At 44.6% G+C, this 22,669-nt stretch overlaps 1 protein-coding gene across 2 annotated transcripts in view; it reads right to left on the reverse strand.

The window, feature by feature from the left end:
• ARHGAP45 (Rho GTPase activating protein 45) overlaps window positions 1-22,669 on the reverse strand; it is a 172,879-nt gene that overhangs the window by 128,599 nt on the left and 21,611 nt on the right. The window lies entirely within an intron of this gene.

A 22,669-nucleotide genomic window follows, 5' to 3' on the forward strand; every position in this document is an offset into this window, starting at 1 on the left:
CTGACAACCAAATCCGTTGGACTTTGTCCGACGGATCCAACAAAACGGTCCGATAGGACACATTCCGTCGGAATCTCCGACCGTGTGTACAAGGGCTGACACCAACACTACACTGATCTATACACAGTAAACTGTACACAGTAAACGTAGGCACACTTGTAACCCCCCCCCCCCCGATCTACCACTGTTACCACTGTCACCGATCTGTCACTTCCAAAACATATAACTGCCGTTTTTTTTGGTAGCGATTGAAGCAGTTACTGACAATCGGGTGTTCTTTTTTCCTGCGCGTTTCACTAGTTGTACCAGTAAATTTAGATGCCATAATGTCCATTCGAAGATACACTAGTGAAGAGGCCTACACGTTTTTGAGCATGACAGATGAGAGTGAAGAGGAAGTCACCCATCTGTCAGATTAAGGCTCAGAATACGATCCAGTAGACAGCAGTGGCACCCTGACAGATAGCTCTGACGACAGAGTAGTGGTCCCTGCTAAGGTCAGGCATACCCGAGCATGTTCTTCTTCTGTTGATGAGGTGCAAGAACCGCAGGGATCTCATATGGAGCAGAGAGCCAGTACTAATGCTGCTCATCTTTCTGGTGAACTGGCAAGCACCAGTGGTCTAGTACACCCTGGTCGTATATCCAGCACTGCAGTATCACTTGGTGACATGGTGAATCCCATAAGTGCAGTTGAAGCTGGTGCGGTGGCTAGCACAAGTAGTGTCCCACAGCCACCAAGAAGACAAACACAGGCCCGTTGAGCACATAGTGCCCTTCCTGCTGCATTTGCCAATCTTATTTAGGAGCCCACCACTTCTGAAGCACCCGTAGTTCCCCCATTCACTAGCCAACCTGGAATTCAGGTGGAAATAATTGATTTTATGTCACTTCATTTTTATTTTCTGTTTTTCACCAAAGATCTCTATAGATCTATTGTGGACCAAAGCAATTTGTATGCTGGTCAATTCATTGCCGCTAATCCCAAGTAGATCCTTGCCAGAGATTGGAGACCTATCACGGTCTCGGAATTTAAGGCCTTTCTGGGCCTATCCCTCTTCATGGGCATAACTAAAAAAGTGAGTCATATTGGTCCATTGACCCAATTCACCATATGCCTGTGTTCTCTGTCTCTATGACCAGGGCTAGATACAAGCAGATCTTGCAGTTTGTGCATTTTAATAATAATGGACTTTGTCGTCCTCTGTGACCCCGAATATGATCGGCAACAGGCTATACATATAGTTTTATGGTTTACAAGGGAAAATATAGTTGCATGGAGCCAGAGAACTGCCCAAACTACATAGGGAGCGCTGGTAAGAGTGCGTGGGGCTTGGTGTCACCCTTATTCGAAAAGGAGTACCACTTGTACATGGAAAATTATTACACAAGTGTGCCACTTTTTAGTCATTTGTTTGATCATGGAATTGGCGCATGTGGCACTGTGCGATCTAATCACCAGGGCTTACCCCACCGGCTTGTAGATTTTCGTCTTAGGCTGGGGGAGAGAACCTGCTTGAGAAGTAAATATTTGCACGCAGTGAAGTGGAGGGATTCACAGGAATGTTTTCATTCTGTCCTACCTTCACACAGATACGACAGTCCAAATTCCTACGGTGACTGGTGTTGTGGTGAAACCCCTCTGTGTCCACGAATACAACCTTAATATGGGAGGAGGAAACCTCAACGACCAATTGTTGGCGCTGTACTTCAGCCCCCGTAAGGCCAGACGCTGGTACAAAAAAGTGTCTGTATACTTATTCCAATTGACTCTGCTGAATGCTTATGTGCTATACAAAGCGTCAGGATGAACTGGATCCTTCCTTAAATTCCAGGAAGAGATCGTCACAGCCCTTCTGTTTCCAGACAGTGCTGTGTCCCACCTTCCCAACGCAAATGCAGTGAGCCGGCCGCATGAGAGGAATTTTCCTTATATCCTCCCTGGTACTCCTACCGAATGATCACCCCAAAGAAGATCTCCTGTCTGTAGCAAGCGCAGATATAGGCATGACACCCACTATTAATGTCCCTCCTGTCCTGTTCATCCTGGACTTTGTATTGGTGAATGTTTCAAATGCTACCACACACTAGTGGAGTATTAGCGTAATGTACAGCACGACACAGTCTAGGGTACACTTTCACAGGATCTCCAAGAATGCCATCATATTCTGAGAGATCCAAACCTGGAACCATTACAATTACAAATAAAAGCGTAAAAAAAGTTAAAAAGAGCAAAACACTCAAATAAAATAAAAAAGCCACAAATAGTTGTTTTCTATTGCTCTCTCTCTATTCTGTCTCTATTGTTTTCTCTCTATTGTTGTACTCTTTTTATTATGTTTACTATGTTTTATCATGTTTGCTTTTCAGGTATGTAATTCTTTTATACTTTACTGTTTACTGTGTTTTATTGTTAACCATTATTTTCTTTTCAGGTACGTCATTCAGCTGAAGCACTGATTTATTTATCTTGACAGCAACGGTGTTTGCTCTCACGATAAAAAATAGCATATATGCCGAAGCATGGGGACAGAGGTGGAGGGGCGATTTGCCCCTAACATTAGGGGTGGATTGCCCTCATGCTTCGGCATATATTTTTTACTATTTTTTTGTGGCACAGATTGTTGTGGTTTTATTGAGTTAATGTTTTATCGTTACCATTGTTTGCTTTTCAGGTACAGCATTCAGCTGCAGCACGGATTTATTTATGTTGACAGCAACAGCATTTGCTCTCACGATACATAAATCAGCAACTCCAGCACTCTAGGAGGTGATTTCACCACCACAGTTAAAAAAAAAAACAGTGCATGTATGCCCATCGTTATAATTGGGTGGATGCAGGAAGGTATGGTAATGGTGGGCATACCCACCGATCAAGATTTTTTTTTCGTTCAGCCCATAGGCTGCATGGAAAAAAAAGAACATTACAATATATGCCCAACAAGCACCAGTAACGTACTGGTATGTTGTTGGACCTAAAATGGTTATACCAGAATAATGCCTGCAGGTTTAAGAATCATCTTGGTATCATTCTTTTCAGTCAGTAGTCAGCTTTCATGTAAAAGTAATCCATTACAAGCAGTGGAAGGGAACTTTCACCCCTCCCGTCGCCTTACTTGGTTTTCTCTGGCTCTCCTGTCCCACCAGGGAACCTGATAGAGCTGATCGAAGACCAGAATGGCTCCAATCGTCTCTATGGCCTAAGAAACTGGAAGCTACAAGCATTTCATGACTTTGGTTTCGCCAGATATAAACAGCACCATTGGGATTGGGAAAGCATGTTATCACACCGATCTTGGTGTGGTCAGACGCTTTGAGGGCAGAGGAGAGATCTAGAGTCTAATAGACCCATTTTTTTATAAAAAAAAAAAAGAGTACCTGTCACTACCTATTGCTATCATAGGGGATATTTACATTCTCTGTGATAACAATAAAAATTATTTAAAAAAATGAAAGGAACAGTGTGAAAATAAAATAAAAAAAGCAAAATAAATAATAAAAAATAAAAAAAAGCTCCCTTGTCCCACCCGCGCACAAAGGCGAATGCACGCGCCAGTCTCCTGTCATATGTAAACAGCAATTGCACCATGCATGTGAGGTATCACCGTGAACATCAGATCGAGTACAGTAATTTTAGCAGTAGACCTCCTCTGTAAATCCAAAGTGGTAACCTGTAAAGGCTTTTAAAGATGTGTGTAGTTTGTCGCCGCTGCACGGTTGTGCGCAATTTTAAAGCCGTCGTGTTAATGTCTGATATCTATGTACTCAGCATAAGATCATCTTTTAAATTTTATCAAACATTTGGGCAATATAGTGTATTTTTTAGTGCATTAATATTCAAAAAAGTGTTTTTTCCCAAAAAAATTGCGTTTAAAACAATCGCTGCACAAATACTGTGTGAAAAAAACACCCACCATTTTAATCTCTAGGGCCTTTACTTTAAAAAAGTGTATAATGTTTGGGGTTTCAGAGTAATTTTCTAGAAAAAAATATTTTTCCATGTAAACAAAGTGTCAGAAAGGGCTTTGTGTTCAAGTGGTTAGAAGAGTGGGTGATATGTGGCATAAGCTTCTAATATTGTGCATAAAATACCAGGACCAGTCAACCACCCCCCCCCCCCCCCCAAATGACCCCTTTTTGGAAAGTAGACACTCCAAGCTATGTGCTGATAGGCATGTTAAGTCCATGGAATATTTTATATTTTGCCACAGTTTTTGGGAAAATTACAATAATAATTTTTTTTTTTACAAAGTTGTTACTAAATGGTATATTGCTCAAACATGCCATGGGCATATGTGAAATTAAATAACAAAATAAATTCTGCTGCTTCTTCCGAGTACAGGGATACCACATGTGTAGGACTTTTTGGAAGCCTAGCCACGTACAGGACCCCAAAAACCAAGCACCACCTTCAGGCTTTCTAATGGTGTAATATGATGATTTCACTTCTCACTACCTATCACAATTTCAGAGACCCTGAAATGTCAAGATAGCACAAAACCCCCCCAAATGACCCCATTTTGGAAAGTAGCATCTCAGGGTATTTTCTAAGAAGCATGGTGAGTATTTTGCAGCTCTCCTTTGTTTTGGAAATTGCAAAAAAGGAAAATATATTTTATTTTTAAAAAACTTTGTGACAAAAAACGAGATCTGAAAAATACTCAACATGCCTCTCAGCAAATAACTTGGTGGTCTACTTTCCAAAATGGGGTCATTTGGTTTTCATGGTCCTGTACGTGGCTGGGCTCACAAAAAGTCTCACACATGTGGTATCCCCATACTCAGGAGAAGCATCAGAATGTATTTTGGGATGTAATTTCATATATGCCCATGGCATGTTTGAGCAATATATAATATATTTTTTTGTAATTTTTTTTAGCACCAGAAAATGTACCCTAGTTTGTAGAGGCTATAACTTTTGCGCAAACCCATAAATATACGCTTATTGAATTATTTTTTTACCCAAGACATGTGGCTGAATGCGTTTTGGTCTAAATGTATGACTAAAATTTAGTTTATTGTATTTTTTTTATAGCAAAAAGTAGAAAATATCTTTTTTTTTTTTTCATATTTTCAACCTTTTTTCATTTATATTGCAAAAAATAAAAACCACAGTGGTGATCAAATACCAACAGAAGAAATCTCTGTTTGTGGGGAAAAAAAGGACGCAAATTTCGTTTGGGTATAGCATTGCATGACCACGCAATTACCAGTTAAAGCAGCTGGCACTTTTTCACAGCTGATCACAGTGTAAGCAGGAAAAGCTGTAGAAGAGAGCCAATCGGCTGCTCTTCTGACGGGGGGGGGGGGGGGGACTGGGGGGGGTTCTGTGCTTATTGATTATCAGCGCAGCCCACCTGAGGATGCCCACACTGGACCACCAGGTATGCCACCATGGCCACCAGGGATGCCAATCAGTGCCCACAATGGATACCGATCAGTGCCCACAAAGGATGCCAGTCAGTGCCAAACAATAATGCCTGCCAATCAGTGATGCCCATCAGTACCATCCATTAGTGTACATCAGTGCCACCTTTCAGTGCCCATCTGTGCCTCCTATCAGTGTTACAAGGTCTCAGGTGTGAATGGGGAGCAGGTGTGTTAAATTTGGTGCTTAAGCTCTCACTTTCTCATGCTGGTCACTGGAAGTTCAACATGGCACCTTATGGCAAAGAACTCTGAGGATCTGAAAAAAATAATTGTTTCTCTATATAAAGATGGCCTAGGCCAGTGATGGCGAACCTTGGCACCCCAGATGTTTCGGAACTACATTTCCCATGATGCTCAACTATTCTGCAGAGTGCATGAGCATCATGGGAAATGTAGTTCCAAAACATCTGGGGTGCCAAGGTTCGCCATCGCAGGCCTAGGCTATAAGAAAATTGCAAAGACCCTGAAATTGAGCTGCAGCATGGTGGCCAAGACCATAGAGTGGTTTAACAGGAAAGGTTCCACTCAGAATAGGTCTTGCCATGGTCGACCAAAGAAGTTGAGTGCACATGCTCAGCGTCATATTCAGAAGTTGTCTTTGGGAAATAGACGTATGAGTGCTGGCAGCATTGCTGCAGAGTTTGAAGGGGTGGGGGGTCAGCCTGTCTGTGCTCAGACCATACGCCGCACACTGCATCACTTTGGTCTGCATGGCTGTCCTCCTAGGAGGAAGCCTCTTCTAAAGATGATGCATAAGAAAGCCCGCAAACAGTTTGCTGAAGACAAGCAGACTAAGGACATTGGTTACTGGAACCATGTCCTGCAGTCTGATGAGACCAAGATAAACATATTTTGTTCAAATGGTGTCAAGCATGTGTGGCGGAAACCAGGTGAGGAGTACAAAGACAAGTGTGTCTTGCCTACAGTCAAGCATGGTGGTGGGAGTGCCATGGTTTGGGGCTGCATGAGTGCTGCCGGCACTGGGGAGCTACAGTTCTTTGAGGGAACCATGAACCATGAATGCCAGCATGCACTGTGACATACTGAAGCAGGTGTCAAGCGGTGTCCTCTTGCCCCCTTTCACACCACCTCCCCCACAACAGTGTCCTCTGGCCTCCTTTCACATTAACCCCCCTACAGCAGTGTCCTCTGCCCCCCTTCACATCACCCCCCACAGCGGTGTCCTCTGCCCCCTTCACATCACCCACCCACAACTGTGTCCCCTGGCCCCCTTTCACGACACCCCCCACAGTGGTGTCATATGGCCCCTTTTACATGACCCCCAACAGCAGTGTTCCCTGGCCTCCCTTCATGTCACCTCCCACAGCAGTGTCCTCTGGCCCACTTCACAGCGATAGCCTCTGGTCCCCATTCACATCAACCCCCCAAAGCTGTGTCCTCTGGCCCCCTTTTACATAACCCCACAGTGGTGTCCTCTGCCCCCCTTCACATTACCTCTCGCAGCGGTGTCTTCTGGTCCCATTTCACATCATCCCCCTCCACAGTGGTGTCTTTGTCTCCCCAATCACATCACCCCCCCCCCCCCCCCACCAGCCACGTCCTCTAACCCCCTTCACATCAGCCCCCACAGCCACGTCCTGTACCCCCTTTACACAACACCCCCCTGCCAGCCATGTCCTCTGCCCCCTTTAACTCTCCTACCTTATATTAGTACAAAGAGTGAAGAGCAAGAGGCAGGACAGCTCTGGATGGAGGTTGGGAGCTTTTTATATTAACATCCTAGTGATTAATTGCTAGGACTGCCCTGCACCCTACCAATCAATCATCTGTTGTTTAACTTGAAAGGGTAACTCAGCCAGCTCCTGCCCTCCATCCAGAGCTGTCCTGCCCCTTTCTCTCTGCTCTGCTGCAAGAAGGACAGCGGCTGAGGACCGCCGCAGTCCGGATGGGACAGTGACTCGGTTCAGATCCAGACCACAGTCTTCCATTTAATGATGCCTGCCATAGTCCATATTCCATCTCGGGAGCGAGCAAGAGAGGGTGGCTACATTCCTACATACAGCAGAACCATGGAGAATGAAGGTAGATACCCTCTTACAGGAAGTTGGATCACAGCAACAAAAAAAATTGAATTTGAAAATTTGGAGGAGGCTGGGAGCAATTTTTTTTTTAATTTAAGAATATATACTTAAACACATTATTTTGTACCAGAGTTTAGTGTCACTTTACTAAATTTATTTGTACATACCAACTTTTTTGCAACATCATTCAAGTTTTATCGATGTATGGATACATCAATCAACTATTTTAAAAGGACTTGCACTATGTTGTGCACTGGTGTACTTGTTCTAAAACTTGTTTAACCACTTGCCGACCGCCGCACGCCGATGTACGTCGGCAGAATGGCACGGGCAGGCATAAGCACATACATGTACGTCCTTTGCCTCCCGCGGGTCGGGGGCCCGATCGGGCCCCCGCCCGGTGCCTGCGGCGGTCGGTTTTCGTTCGGGAGCGATCCCGGACGAGGGGACGGCCATTCATTCATGGCCACCCCCTCGCGATCGCTCCCGACGAATGGAAATCCCCGGTGACATCACTTCCTCTCCTGTAATGTAAACACAGGAGAGGAAGTGATGTATTCTCTCCTCCATGTCGGTATTTTTCGTTCCGACACGGAGGAGAGCGGATCAGTGAGTTGCACCAACACATCCCACACACAGTAGAACATGCCAGGCACACTCACACCCCCCCTTTACCCCCCGATCACCCCCCCAATTACCCCTGCCCCCCAGTCACAGTGACACCAATGTCATTTTTTTTTTTTTTTTTTGCATTGGTGTCATTTGTGACTGTAATAACTGTTAGGGCAGTTAGGGTTAGCCCCCTTTAGTTCTAATGTACCCCCCTAACCCCCCCAATAAAGGTTTAACCCCGTGATCACCCCCCGTCGCCAGTGTCACTAAGGCTGGGTTCACATTGCAGCGGTTTATGAGAACGAATGTGATTCGCACCGCACTGCAGTGCAAATCACATCCGATCTCTGTGCGATTCGAGTTCAGCCATTCGCCGCACCCGCCGCACCCGCCACACCCGCCGCACCCGCCGCAAATTCGCACGGGACCCTTTTTTTGGCCCGCAGCAGAATCGGATCGCATGGGTGTTCACACCATGCGATCCGAGTTTGCAGATCGCACTGCGATATGCGAACTGATCTGGGGGTGTCAGTAACATTTCACTGACACTCCCAGCAGTTCGCATAGGGCAGTGTGAACTGCCGCCGGGAGGCATGCGATGCGGGAACCCGCCGCGGATTCGCGGCGTTTCCGCATCGCTCCAGTGTGAACCCAGCCTAATAAGCGATCATTTTTCTGATCGCCGTATTAGTGTCACAGGTGACGCTAGTTAGGCAGGTAGGTATTTAGGTTCGCCGCAGCTTTTTATAGCGCTAGGGACCCCCATATACTACCGCATAAAGCCCCCTGATTGCCCCCTAGTTAACCCTTTCACCAGTGATCACCATATAACTGTTACAGGTGACGCTGGTTGGTTAGTTATTTTTTTATAGTTTCAGGGCACCCGCCATTTATTACCTAATAAAGGTTTAACCCCCTGATCACCCGGCAGGTGTCATTTGTGACTAATAACTGTTAGGGCAGTTAGGGTTAGCCCCCTTTAGTTCTAAGGTACCCCCCTAACCCCCCCAATAAAGGTTTAACCCCGTGATCACCCCCCGTCGCCAGTGTCACTAAGGCTGGGTTCACATTGCAGCGGTTTATGAGAACGGATGTGATTCGCACCGCACTGCAGTGCAAATCACATCCGATCTCTGTGCGATTCGAGTTCAGCTATACAGATAGTATGGCTGAATTCGTGTCGCACCCGCCGCACCCGCCGCAAACTCGCACGGGACCCTTTTTTTGGTCCGCAGCAGAATCGGATCGCATGGGTGTTCACACCATGCGATCCAAGTTTGCAGATCGCACTGCGATATGCGAACTGATCTGGGGGTGTCATTAACATTTCACTGACACTCCCAGCAGTTCGCATAGGGCAGTGTGAACTGCCGCCGGGAGGCATGCGATGCGGGAACCCGCCGCGCATTCGTGGCGTTCCCGCATCGCTCCAGTGTGAACCCAGCCTAATAAGCGATCGTTTTTCTGATCGCTGTATTAGTGTCACAGGTGACGCTAGTTAGGCAGGTAGGTATTTAGGTTCGCCGCAGCTTTTTATAGCGCCAGGGACCCCCATATACTACCGCATAAAGCCCCCTGATTGCCCCCTAGTTAACCCTTTCACCAGTGATCACCATATAACTGTTACAGGTGACGCTGGTTGGTTAGTTATTTTTTTATAGTTTCAGGGCACCCGCCATTTATTACCTAGTCTCACTAGTGTACCCCTAAATTTAGGGGTGTCTACTTTCTAAAATGGGGTCATTTGGGGGGGGGGGGGTTTGTGCCATCTTGGCATTTTATGGCCTTCAAAACTGTAACGCCCTTAGAAAGCCTGAAGGCGGTGCTTGGTTTTTGGGGCCCCGTACGCGGCTAGGCTCCCAAAAAGTCCCACATATGTGGTATCCCCGTACTCAGGAGAAGCAGCAGAATTTATTTTGGGGTGTCATTTCACATATGCCCATGGCATGCGTGAGCAATATATCATTTAGTGACAACTTTGTGAAAAAAAAAAAAAGTTTGTAATTTTCCCGCAACTTGTGGCAAAATATAAAATATTCCATGGACTCAACATGCCTCTCAGCAAATAGCTTGGGGTGTCTACTTTCTAAAATGGGGTCATTTGTGGGGGTTTTGTGCCATCTTGGCATTTTATGGCCTTCAAAACTGTAATAGGTAGTGAGAAGTGAACTCAAAAAATTACGCCCTTAGAAAGCCTGAAGGCGGTGCTTGGTTTTCGGGGCCCCGTACGCGGCTAGGCTCCCAAAAAGTCCCACATATGTGGTATCCCCGTACTCAGGAGAAGCAGCAGAATTTATTTTGGGGTGTCATTTCACATATGCCCATGGCATGCATGAGCAATATATCATTTAGTGACAACTTTGTGAAAAAAAAAAAAAAAAAAAAAAGTTTGTAATTTTCCCGCAACTTGTGGCAAAATATAAAATATTCCATGGACTCAACATGCCTCTCAGCAAATAGCTTGGGGTGTCTACTTTCTAAAATGGGGTCATTTGTGGGGGTTTTGTGCCATCTTGGCATTTTATGGCCTTCAAAACTGTAATAGGTAGTGAGGCGTGAAATCAAAAATTTACGCCCTTAGAAAGCCTGAAGGCGGTGCTTGGTTTTCGGGGCCCTGTACGCGGCTAGGCTCCCAAAAAGTCCCACATATGTGGTATCCCCGTACTCAGGAGAAGCAGCAGAATTTATTTTGGGGTGTCATTTCACATACGCCCATAGCATGTGTGAGCAATATATCATTTAGTGACAACTTTGTGTAAAAAAAAAAAAAAAATTTTTTTTTTGTCATTATTCAATCGCTTGAGGCAAAAAAATAAAATATTCAATGGGCTCAACATGCCTCTTATCAATTTCCTTAGGGGGTCTACTTTCCAAAATGGGGTCATTTGGGGGGGTTTTGTACTGCCCTGTCATTTTAGCACCTCAAGAAATGAGATAGGCAGTCGTAAACTAAAAGCTGCGTAAATTCCAGAAAACGTACCTTAGTTTGTAGATGTGACAACTTTTGCGCAAACCAATAAATATACAATTATTGACTTTTTTTTTACCAAAGACATGTGGCTGAATACATTTTGGCCTAAATGTATGACTAAAATTGAGTTTATTGGATTTTTCTAATAACAAAAAGTAGAAAATATCATTTTTTTTCAAAATTTGCGGTCTTTTTACGTTTATATCGCAAAAAATAAAAATCGCAGAGGCAATCAAATACCATCAAAAGAAAGCTCTATTTGTGGGAAGAAAAGGACGCAAATTTTGTTTGGGTACAACATTGCATGACCGCGCAATTACCAGTTAAAGCAGCGCAGTGCCAAAGTGTAAAAAGACCTCTGGTCATTTACCAGCAAAATGGTCCGGTCTGAAAGTGGTTAAATAAAGAATGTATGGAAAAAAAAAAAAGATTGTTGTTCTAACCTCTCTTATGAGGCAGTATTGAATGATCCCTACCTACCTAACCTCTTCCCTTTGTATATAGGAATATTGAACCCATGTTGAATGTTAAAACTTGTCTGTGGCAGATCGAGTTCGTTTGTACAAATAAAAATTCCAGCAGTGTTTGAGAAGGGTGGGCCTCTATAAATAGCTACCGTATTTATCGGCGTATAACACGCACCCCAAGTTTAGGAGGAAATTTAAAATAAATAAACTTTTAGGAGGGAAGTTTAAGGAAAAAAACTTACATTTAAATGCCCATCAATGCAGCCTTGTCCGTGTCATTTGTAGTCTTCCATTTAGCCTTGTCAGTCATTTGCAGTCTTGTCTATGTCTTTGCCATTTAAAAATGGCGCCGCCCAGATACAGAGCGGATGTCCTGTGTATCTCGGCAGCGCTCGGTAGTTCTCGGCTGTTCTCGGCGGCTTTCGGTATTTTCAGCCGGCCGAAAATAGCCAAGAACGGCCGAGTGCGGCCAAAAATACCCGGAAGCCACAGAAAACGGCAGAAAGGCTTACAAACAGTGGGGGGTCGGCGTATAACACGCACCCCCGATTTCCCCCTGATTTTAGGGGGAAAAAAGTGCGTGTTATACGCCGATAAATACGGTATATAGAATATTTGAAAGACCCTATATCCTTCTATTCAGACTGAGGAGCACTTTTTTGATGTTTTCATACAACTGTAAAATAACGAAATCAGTTTAGAAGTGAAATCACAAATGCACCATATTTTCCCCCGTTGTCTGCCTCTTAAGCCCCATACACACTATCAGATTTTCTGCTGAGTTTTTCCTTCAAATTTACCAAAACCATGTAGTGCAAGGGCCTGCCTGATTGCATACACATTGAAACTCCTAAGGTTTGACCTCATGTTATATGGTTTTGGTAAATCTGAAGACAAAAATCAGCAGAAAATCTGATAGTGTGTATGGGGCTTTACAGTTGCTGTGCAGCATGGCTGGAAAGTGATATAGAGATGAGCTCATCACTGTGCTGCTCCTACTTTCACTGTCCAATAGGCTAGGGTGAGTCCAGGACTACCGGAGTTCAGAGAAAGTAATCTGATGACATCATTGAACCCGAGGACATTTAACAGCAGAAAAAAATCAGATGGAGGAAATCTCTGGACACTTTTACAGCTGCAGTTTTTGGCTTTAGCCGTTTTTTTCTGCAACCAGTAAACTCCCCAGCACGATCTTCTATGTGTCCATGCACATGTAGGCTTTTAACAGCGTTTTCTGACAGGGGCATTTTCTGGCTGGAAAAAAACCCAGAACTAGTGGGTGGAAAAGGAATTTTTCAGATGTAAAAACGCTCTAACTGTGAAAAACGCTGCAAAACTCATTCTACAGCTTTCTACAGCTAACGCTACAGGAGGAGGCCTGGAATGTAATGCGTAGCATTATAGTGGAGGGCCTGCATGACTGGGGGGGGGGGGGGCAGGGTAGGCTGTAGCTGGGCAGATTTTAAAGGGGGATAGGATAAAAGTGAGGTGCGCAGGCATTGGTCCAGGGGAAGGCGTGGTAGGGGGAGTAGGCCAAGATAGGTCTAAGAGGGTGTAGGCTGTTGGGGGGCTTGACAGGGTCAGTTGCTAACAGTCAGGGAAGGAGAATTTCCCTCCCTCCCTCCCTTGAATCCGAGGTTGAAGGGGGTCTCTGGGTTGGGGCCATTCAGTGTTTTCTTGGAAGTTTTTTAAAGGGGGGAGGGTGTTGGTGAAAGTCATAGCAGCGGCAGGGGTTTCAGGGTTTTGAAGGTGGGCATGGTCAAGAGGTTATGTGGTGTATGGTGGGAGGGCCTCATCTGTGGTATGGGACCCTCCTATAATTAAGTGATGTCATTATGACGATTTTGGTATTGGGGCTGTATCAGGCTGGCAAGGTTTCGAAAAATTGTCCTCGAGCCAGGTTATTCACCGCTGTGGGCCGTGGTATGGAATGGTAGCCTGATGCAGCAAAAATGTGGTAGACCATGCTCGCCCCCAAAACACCTGCTTTAAGAGCCAGTTAGTTTCTGGAATATACAATGTTGGTTATGTTTTGCAATTTGTTTAATAAAAGGCTGCTATGGCCATTTAAAACCCATAAAGTTTGGTGTTTGATTTATTTTGGGAGGTTGTGGGTTTAGAGTGATAGGCCACGGCAGCCGGTAAGTCTGCAGTACTTTATTTATGGTGAACTTTCCATCAAAAGACCTCAAAGTGCTACATAATTACAATAAAAACAAACAAACAACTTAATTTAAAAAACATTTGCTAAAAAGAAAAGAAAAGTCTTCTAAAAGCTGTACCTGTCCATCACTTTTCAAGGGAGCATGCACTTGTAGGAAAAAGGTTTATGATGGATTCGGGTCATGGTGGTACAGACAATACAACTGGGATGGCTTCTCTGTGCTTAATATAATCCTTTTCAGCCTAGGTTCACACTGTGACCCGCGTGTGAATTGCATAGGGTTCACACCACATTCCTGTGCAAAGGACATGCGATTCTGTGCAATGCAATTTGAGCCCATTCATTTTGATGGCTCATATCTCACTGCATCTGCATCAAAAAGGTGCAGGCAGCTTCATTTTTTTTTTTTATTTGCACTGGAACCGGATCGCATGGGTGTTTATACCTATGCAATCCGGTTCAGGCAAACACACTGCATTTGCGACCTGCTTTTGGGGTGTCACTGGCTTTCCATTGATACCCACAGCAGCTCATAGAGCAACTGCTGTGCGGTGCGGAAAACACACAGGAATGGAGTTTTCCACACTGCATCAGTGTGAACCAGGACTATTATGTCAATTGAAGGGATGGGTGGGCAAGAAAGGGGACTGCATAGCTGCTAATTTGCTTAAAGTGTTTGTAAAGGTAATTTTCTTTTAATAACAAATATGTCATACATACCTGCTCTGAGCAGCCCTGATCCTTCTCTTCTCAGGTCCCCTGCTGACATTCTGGGCCCCTCCCCCCACCAAGTGCCCCATAGCAAGCCGCTTACTATGAGGGTACTCATGCTTGCTCGGTCCCGAGCCCCCCGCTTTCTGTGTCTGTAAGTCACAGATATCATGGCTCAGCCCCACCCCCTTCCCCTCCTGACTGGCTGTGATTGACAGCAGTGGGAGCCAATTGCTCCTGCATCTTAGCCAATGATGAGGGAGAGACCTGGGAGAGTCTCAGCTCTCATGCACATCGCTGGATCGAGATCGGGCTTAGGTAAGATTTAGGGAGGGCTGAGGGGAAACTTGCACACTGAAGTTTTAAGTTACATTCACACCCACAAATGCACCAGCACTTTGACTAGATTTAAGAACTCCAGCGGAGGTTCCCGTGACTAGCTGTGGGAAGCAGCCCCTCTGAAACCAATGGGAGGCTGCTGACTACTGCAGCTAATCATGGCCGCTCACATGTAATTGCTCATGCAACAAAAGATGCAAGTGATCAGCCATACTGTACTTCACATTACCCAGCTGATCTAACAGTGCCACCACTTTCACCCATTGACATGGCATTTTCTGTAGTGCAATTTCACCAGATAGGCAGTAATAGGAGTATCACTCGGCACGCATTAAAGAGGATGTACTTGTTAAGTGGACAGACGATTGTTGTAGAGTCTGATCTGTTTCTTTGTGAAGGTTCAGGTTCCCACATATATTGACACCTACAGAGCTGCTGTTTTGCATCTTTAGGACTTGGGACAGAGAGTGCTTTGATAGAGGGATGGAATGTACTGTTTAGACAGCAGGCAGACATATGAGCAGTCTATAGCCAAAATTACCTGTCAGAATCTTAATAGAAGACTAGAGGTTGCTACAATCACTTTGATTAGACTAGAGGGAAGAATAAATGTAGAAATTTAAATGTATTGTAATGCAGCATGTTTCCAGCACACCTTTGTGACAATTTTCTATTATAAGAGCTCATGCACACAGGAGCTTAAAAGACGCTAATTTTACAGGCGTTGAGCTTTTTTTTTTTTTTAAGCCTGTAAAAGCAACTCTATGTAAGCCTATGTGCCCACGCACACATAGGCATTTACAGGCTGTATTAGAAGATGAGGGCTGAAATAAAAACCCACCACAAGGCGCATTCAGGAAAGGAGCTGAAGAGCAAAAACAATGCAGGACACACCTAAACAAACATAAACGTTAGACACATCTAGCATTTGAGAGTTAATGTATGCCAAAGACCAGAATAAATTAATATTCTGGTCAATAGAATATATAACCCTCGAATGCTAGATGCGCCTAAACGTGGGTGCAATAGGCAGCTTTCAGCAGGTTTTCTTTAAGTGTAGCATGGTGACCTCCAGAGTCAGGGAGAGCTGACATCCTTCTCTGTAGAGTGGGTTACAAGGCATGGGGGGTGTAATGAAAGCTGAAGTGATGGGCGCCAGACACTTTTTGAATGCAAAGAGATTTATTGTCTCTTGAACAAGAACTGTAGGAGAGAGGGCTAGGGCCAGGGTACCCTTAAGTAGATGCAATGACAATTGGCAGACTCCGAGACTTCTATAGGTAGACAGCTATACAGTGGAAGCCTCCAGCCAGACACCACTTCTGTATAGGTAAGACCGCTGTCTCCTATGGTAACAAATCTTGTAACAGTCACTAACGGTAGTTGTATTTAACTATTGGTAACACAAATAGTTTTCCTTGCACTCTACAGTCTCTCACTCTAGATCTTCACTCTCCAAGCTCTCAGTCTCTCTCACTAGATTCTCAGACCCAATTGCCACTGGATCCCCTGAGCGCTTCCATAATTCACCCCTACTTCCCTGATTTGTCCCTGGCTTGGCATGCACAGATACTCCTCAAGTGTGACCCCTGCTGTCCCGCTGGGTCCCTGGCTTGGCACTCACTGAAGTTTTCCCACTTCTTCACCGTTCCCGGCTGGTGAGAAGACTGCTCTGGTACTGACTCCAGCTTACTCAGTGGTCTACAAGGTGGATGGTCCCTTAGTGGTGACAGCTTCCCCTCTACCTCCAACCACAACTAGTTCCCTGTTCGGCTGAACCGTTACTCTCGGTTGGAATCCAATCCTGCAGTCCCCACCCTGCACCGCTTCTCCTGCTTCTGGATAGGCCCTCAGAAAGCCTAGCAGCCAGATGTCTCCGGGATAGGCCTCAGGCTTCTGACCTAGCAGCCCGGGGCAGCATAACACATATCCATCCAGACAGCTGTCCGGGTGGCACAGAGCCACGATCACCTGACTCCATTCAAATAAATAGGCTCTCCCAGCAGGCCAAGGGACTAAAGAAACCCCTGTCAATTGGCTCAGACACCCCATCCATTCATAACCTGACCTTTCTAAGCCCCTGTCTTTCTGATGTCACCAGCATAACACCACCTAGCGAAAGAAGAGTGAAGGTACAGCAAGTCCAGAACTAGAGAGGGATCAGTCAATTAGAGACACTTAATGATGACGAGTGGGAACACGCTCTGAAGAATCTATTTGAGGTATCCTTATCCTCTTCACAGTGTCTAACTCAGCTATTTATTCTCCATAGAGCCCACTATACCACTTTAAAACTATACTTTTGGAGTAAAGCAGTTAGACCAAATTGTCCAAGGTGCACTACTGATACAGGTACACTTATACGTATATAGTGGTGATGTCCCAAAATGCATCGCTACTGGGAGGATGTATTTGATACTTTAAACTCCTTAAGTTCCACACAGGTTCAAACTGATCCAAAAATAGCATTGCTAGGGATTATACCATAAGATAACCTCCCAGTTGGGATGCAAGTGATGTGGCTAAGAACTATGTATATGGCTCGTAAACTTATATTACAAAAATGGATATCAAAATATCTGCCAACAATAGATCAATCGATTGAGGTGGTTAACCTTAACCACTTAACGACCGGCTCATGTAGATATGCGTCGGCAGTTTGAAGATGGATAGCTCGGTAAAAGCAGCAGCTGCTGCCACAACCGAGGTATCCATCTTTAGAGCTGGTGGTTCTGTATACGATAATGGTGGTCTCTGCAGTGAATTTGCCGTGAAATCACCGTTATCAGTGGCGAGAGAGGTGCCACCCCCCTCCCGCCGCTCTTCCGCGCCCTCCGCCGCTTACCGGAGCCATCAATAGCGGCGGAGGCGATCAGGACCTTTCTGGGTCTGTGTATAGAGACGAGTCTCCATACCATAGGAGGGCCGAAGCGATGTCAAAACGTCACTTCCGCCCGTACTTCTTAAAGGCACATTTTTTGTTGTCATTTTTTTCAAATGACATTTATTTTTATTTTTTTTTGCATTGTAGTCCAAATATGAGATCTGAGGACTTTTTGACCCCAGATCTCATATTTAAGAGGACCTGTCATGCTTTTTTTCTATTACAAGGGATGTTTACATTCCTTGTAATATGAATAAAAGTGACCCATTTTATTTTTTTTAAAACAGGGAAAAAATAAATAAAATCAAGTAAAATAAACACGTGAGTAGAGCCTGCATATGAAAACGGTGGTCAAACCACACATGTGAGGTATCACCGCGATCGGTAGAGCAAGAGCAATAATTCTAGCACTAGACCTCCTCTGTAATGCAAAACATGCAACCTGTAGAATTTTTAAAACGTCGCCTATGAAGATTTTTGAGGGTAAAAGCTTGACGCCATTCCACAAACGGGCGCAATTTTGAAGCGTGACATGTTGGGTATCAATTTACTCGGCGTAATATTATCTTTCACAATATAAAAAATATTGGGCTAACTTTACTGTTGTCTTATTTTTTTATTTAAAAAAGTGAATTTTTTCCAAAAATAGTGCGCTTGTAAGACCGCTGTGCAAATACGGTGTGAAAAAAAGTATTGCAATGACCTCCGTTTTATTTTCTAGGGTGTTAGAAAAAAACCTATATATAATGTTTGGGGGTTCTAAGTAATTTTCTAGCAAAAAAACTGTTTTAATCATGTAAACACCTCAATTCAAAAACGAGGCTAGTCCTTAATCTAAGTCCTACTGGGAGACCCGAGACACGATCCGGCACTTCCGCCGGCTAGAGTAAGACTGGATCGAAGCCGGAAATTACTTTGTTACAGTCTACTTTCTGTAAGCATGGAAGCAATGTCACAACGTCACTTCTGGTTTACTCGGCGGCCAATGGCGCCATTTTAAAAAGAAAAAAAAATGACAGTATTCAGAATCGCCGTTTTTGGTAATCTGAATACTTTGATGTACAAAAGAGGGATTTGGGGTCTTTTAGACCCCCGGTCCCTCCATAAAGAGTACCTGTCACCACCTATTACTGTCACAAGGGATATTTACATTCCTTGTGACAGCAATAAAAGTAATCTTTTTTTATTTTTAAAGTGACAATGTAAAAAAAAAAAAAAAAAAAAAATAAGATATTGTTATCTGTGCCCCCATCCCCAGCGAGCTCGCGCAGCAAAGGAAACACACATGTAAGTCACCCCCGTATATGTAAACAATGTTCAAATCACACATGTGAGGTATTGTGCCGATCGTCAGAGCGAGAGAAATAATTCCAGCACTAGACCTCCCCTGTTAGCCCTTGTACACACGGTCGGAGATTCCGATGACCAAATCCGTCAAAGTAATTCCGTCAGATTAATTCCGGAAGAGGTCCGAAAGTAATGTTGCATACACACAGTCGGACAAAGTTGACGGAAAATCCGATTGTACATAACGTGATGACGTAATTTCGTTACGACGGGACTACGTTCAGGCTAGTCAATAGCTTTGGTCTAGGAATTTGATCTGAGCATGTCCGTCGGAGTAGGCTACATTGATCGGAGTATGTCCGATAGGAGCATTTTGTCGGAAAATATTTCCGACAAGTTGAAAAAGTTGGTCCGACGGATATTCTGACGGAAACAGTCCGATGCAGACCACACACAGTCGGAATATCCAACAAAACGCTACGATAGGAAACATTCCGATGGAATCTCCGACCGCGTGTACAAGGGCTAACTCTAACTGATAACCATTTCTTTTTAAAACGCTGCCTATGGAAATTTTTAGGTACTGTAGTTTGTCGCCATTCCACGAGTGTGCGCAATTTCAAATCATGACATGTTGGGTATCTATTTACTCGGCGTAATATTATCTTTCACAATATAAAAAATAACATAACATCATCTTTTACATTAAACAAAAAACATAGGGGTAACTTTACTGTTTAGATTTTTTTTTAGTTCATGAGTGTCATTTATTCCTAAAAAATTGCATTTGAAAGACCGCTGCGCAAATACAGTGTGACATAAAATATTTCAGCAATCACTATTTTATTCTGTAGAGTCTCTGCTAAAAAAAAAAAATATATATACATACACACACATATATTATATATATATATATATATATATAATGTTTGGGGGTTCTGAGTAATTTTCTAGCAAAAAATGCGGATTTTAACTTGCAAATGTCAGAAATAGGCTTAGTCATGACACAGTTAAAAGACAACTTGTACTAAGGCCTTGTCTACAATCTACTGATCGACTTCTGTATAGCCCACATGTCGGATATTTCAGTCTTGATCAGGGCCACCAACTATAGCCTGCAGCACTGTTCAGGGTTTTCTGACAGAGGGGAAGCCTCCCTGCTGTCAAAATACAATAACTCAGCGGGAAGGAATCCCCCATCCACACTGAAATCTGAAATTGATTATATAGGAATCAAGTAGGTTTTTTTTTTAATTCAACCTGATAGTTGATGAAAAAAACAGTATCATCTATGGGCTGCCTAAGTGTAGACACAGAAGGACAGGAAGTGTGTTATTTGCAAGATTACCCCCTTCTCAGTGTATCACTGTGGAGGAGTGCGGGGTGTAGCAAGATGGTGGCGACGGAACGCCACTTCCGTGACATATTCTGACGGGTCGCCTAATCTGATGAAAGACAGCCACTATATATAAGGACTAGTAAACAACAATAAATACACTTTACCTTTATGTCCCCTCCATTTTTTGCATTGGTTAGCCCCCTTTAGTTCTAATGTGCCCCCCTAACCCCCCCAATAAAGGTTTAACCCCGTAATCACCCCCCGTCGCCAGTGTCACTAAGGCTGGGTTCACATTGCAGCGGTTTATGAGAACGAATGTGATTTGCACCGCCCTGCAGTGCAAATCACATCCGATCTCTGTGCGATTCGAGTTCAGCCATACAGATAGTATGGCTGAATTCGTGTCGCACCCGCCGCACCCGCCGCAAATTCGCACGGGACCCTTTTTTTGGCCCGCAGCAGAATCGGATCGCATGGGTGTTCACACCATGCGATCCGAGTTTGCAGATCGCACTGCGATATGCGAACTGATCTGGGGGTGTCATTAACATTTGACTGACACTCCCAGCAGTTCGCATAGGGCAGTGTGAACTGCCGCCGGGAGGCATGCGATGCGGGAACCCGCCACGGATTCGTGGCGTTCCCGCATCGCTCCAGTGTGAACCCAGCCTAATAAGCGATCATTTTTCTGATCGCTGTATTAGTGTCACAGGTGACGCTAGTTAGGCAGGTAGGTATTTAGGTTCGCCGCAGCTTTTTATAGCGCCAGAGACCCCCATATACTACCGCATAAAGCCCCCTGATTTCCCCCTAGTTAACCCTTTCACCAGTGATCACCATATAACTGTTACAGGTGACGCTGGTTGGTTAGTTATTTTTTTATAGTTTCAGGGCACCCGCCATTTATTACCTAATAAAGGTTTAACCCCCTGATCACCCGGCGGGTGTCATTTGTGACTGTAATAACTGTTAGGGCAGTTAGGGTTAGCCCCCTTTAGTTCTAAGGTACCCCCCTAACCCTCCAATAAAGGTTTAACCCCGTGATCACCCCCCGTCGCCAGTGTCACTAAGGCTGGGTTTACATTGCAGCGGTTTATGAGAACGGATGTGATTCGCACCGCACTGCAGTGCAAATCACATCCGATCTCTGTGCGATTCGAGTTCAGCCATACAGATAGTATGGCTGAATTCGTGTCGCACCCGCCGCACCCGCCGCAAACTCGCACGGGACCCTTTTTTTGGTCCGCAGCAGAATCGGATCGCATGGGTGTTCACACCATGCGATCCGAGTTTGCAGATCGCACTGCGATATGCGAACTGATCTGGGGGTGTCATTAACATTTCACTGACACTCCCAGCAGTTCGCATAGGGCAGTGTGAACTGCCGCCGGGAGGCATGTGATGCGGGAACCCGCCGCGCATTCGTGGCGTTCCCACATCGCTCCAGTGTGAACCCAGCCTAATAAGCGATCGTTTTTCTGATCGCTGTATTAGTGTCACAGGTGACGCTAGTTAGGCAGGTAGGTATTTAGGTTCGCCGCAGCTTTTTATAGCGCCAGGGACCCCCATATACTACCGCATAAAGCCCCCTGATTGCCCCCTAGTTAACCCTTTCACCAGTGATCACCATATAACTGTTACAGGTGACGCTGGTTGGTTAGTTATTTTTTTTATAGTTTCAGGGCACCCGCCATTTATTACCTAGTCTCACTAGTGTACCCCTAAATTTAGGGGTGTCTACTTTCCAAAATGGGGTCATTTGGGGGGGGTTTGTGCCATCTTGGCATTTTATGGCTTTCAAAACTGTAACGCCCTTAGAAATCCTGAAGGCAGTGCTTGGTTTTCGGGGCCCCGTACGCGGCTAGGCTCCCAAAAAGTCCCACATATGTGGTATCCCCGTACTCAGGAGAAGCAGCAGAATTTATTTTGGGGTGTCATTTCACATATGCCCATGGCATGCGTGAGCAATATATCATTTAGTGACAACTTTGTGAAAAAAAAAAAAAAAAAAAAAGTTTGCAATTTTCCCGCAACTTATGGCAAAATATAAAATATTCCATGGACTCAACATGCCTCTCAGCAAATAGCTTGGGATGTCTACTTTCTAAAATGGGGTCATTTGTGGGGGTTTTGTGCCATCTTGGCATTTTATGGCCTTCAAAACTGTAATAGGTAGTGAGGAGTGAAGTCAAATATTTACGCCCTTAGAAAACCTGAAGGCGGTTCTTGGTTTTCGGGGCCCCGTACGCGGCTAGGCTCCCAAAAAGTCCCACATATGTGGTATCCCCGTACTCAGGAGAAGCAGCAGAATTTATTTTGGGGTGTCATTTCACATATGCCCATAGCATGTGTGAGCAATATATCATTTAGTGACAACTTTGTGTAAAAAAAGAAAAAAAAATAATTTTTTGTCATTATTCAAT

This window comes from Lithobates pipiens, unplaced genomic scaffold, assembly GCF_037356315.1.
Source record: "Lithobates pipiens isolate NorthernLeopardFrog02 unplaced genomic scaffold, aLitPip1_a1.2 Scaffold_13, whole genome shotgun sequence".
Lineage (NCBI taxonomy): Eukaryota > Metazoa > Chordata > Amphibia > Anura > Ranidae > Lithobates > Lithobates pipiens.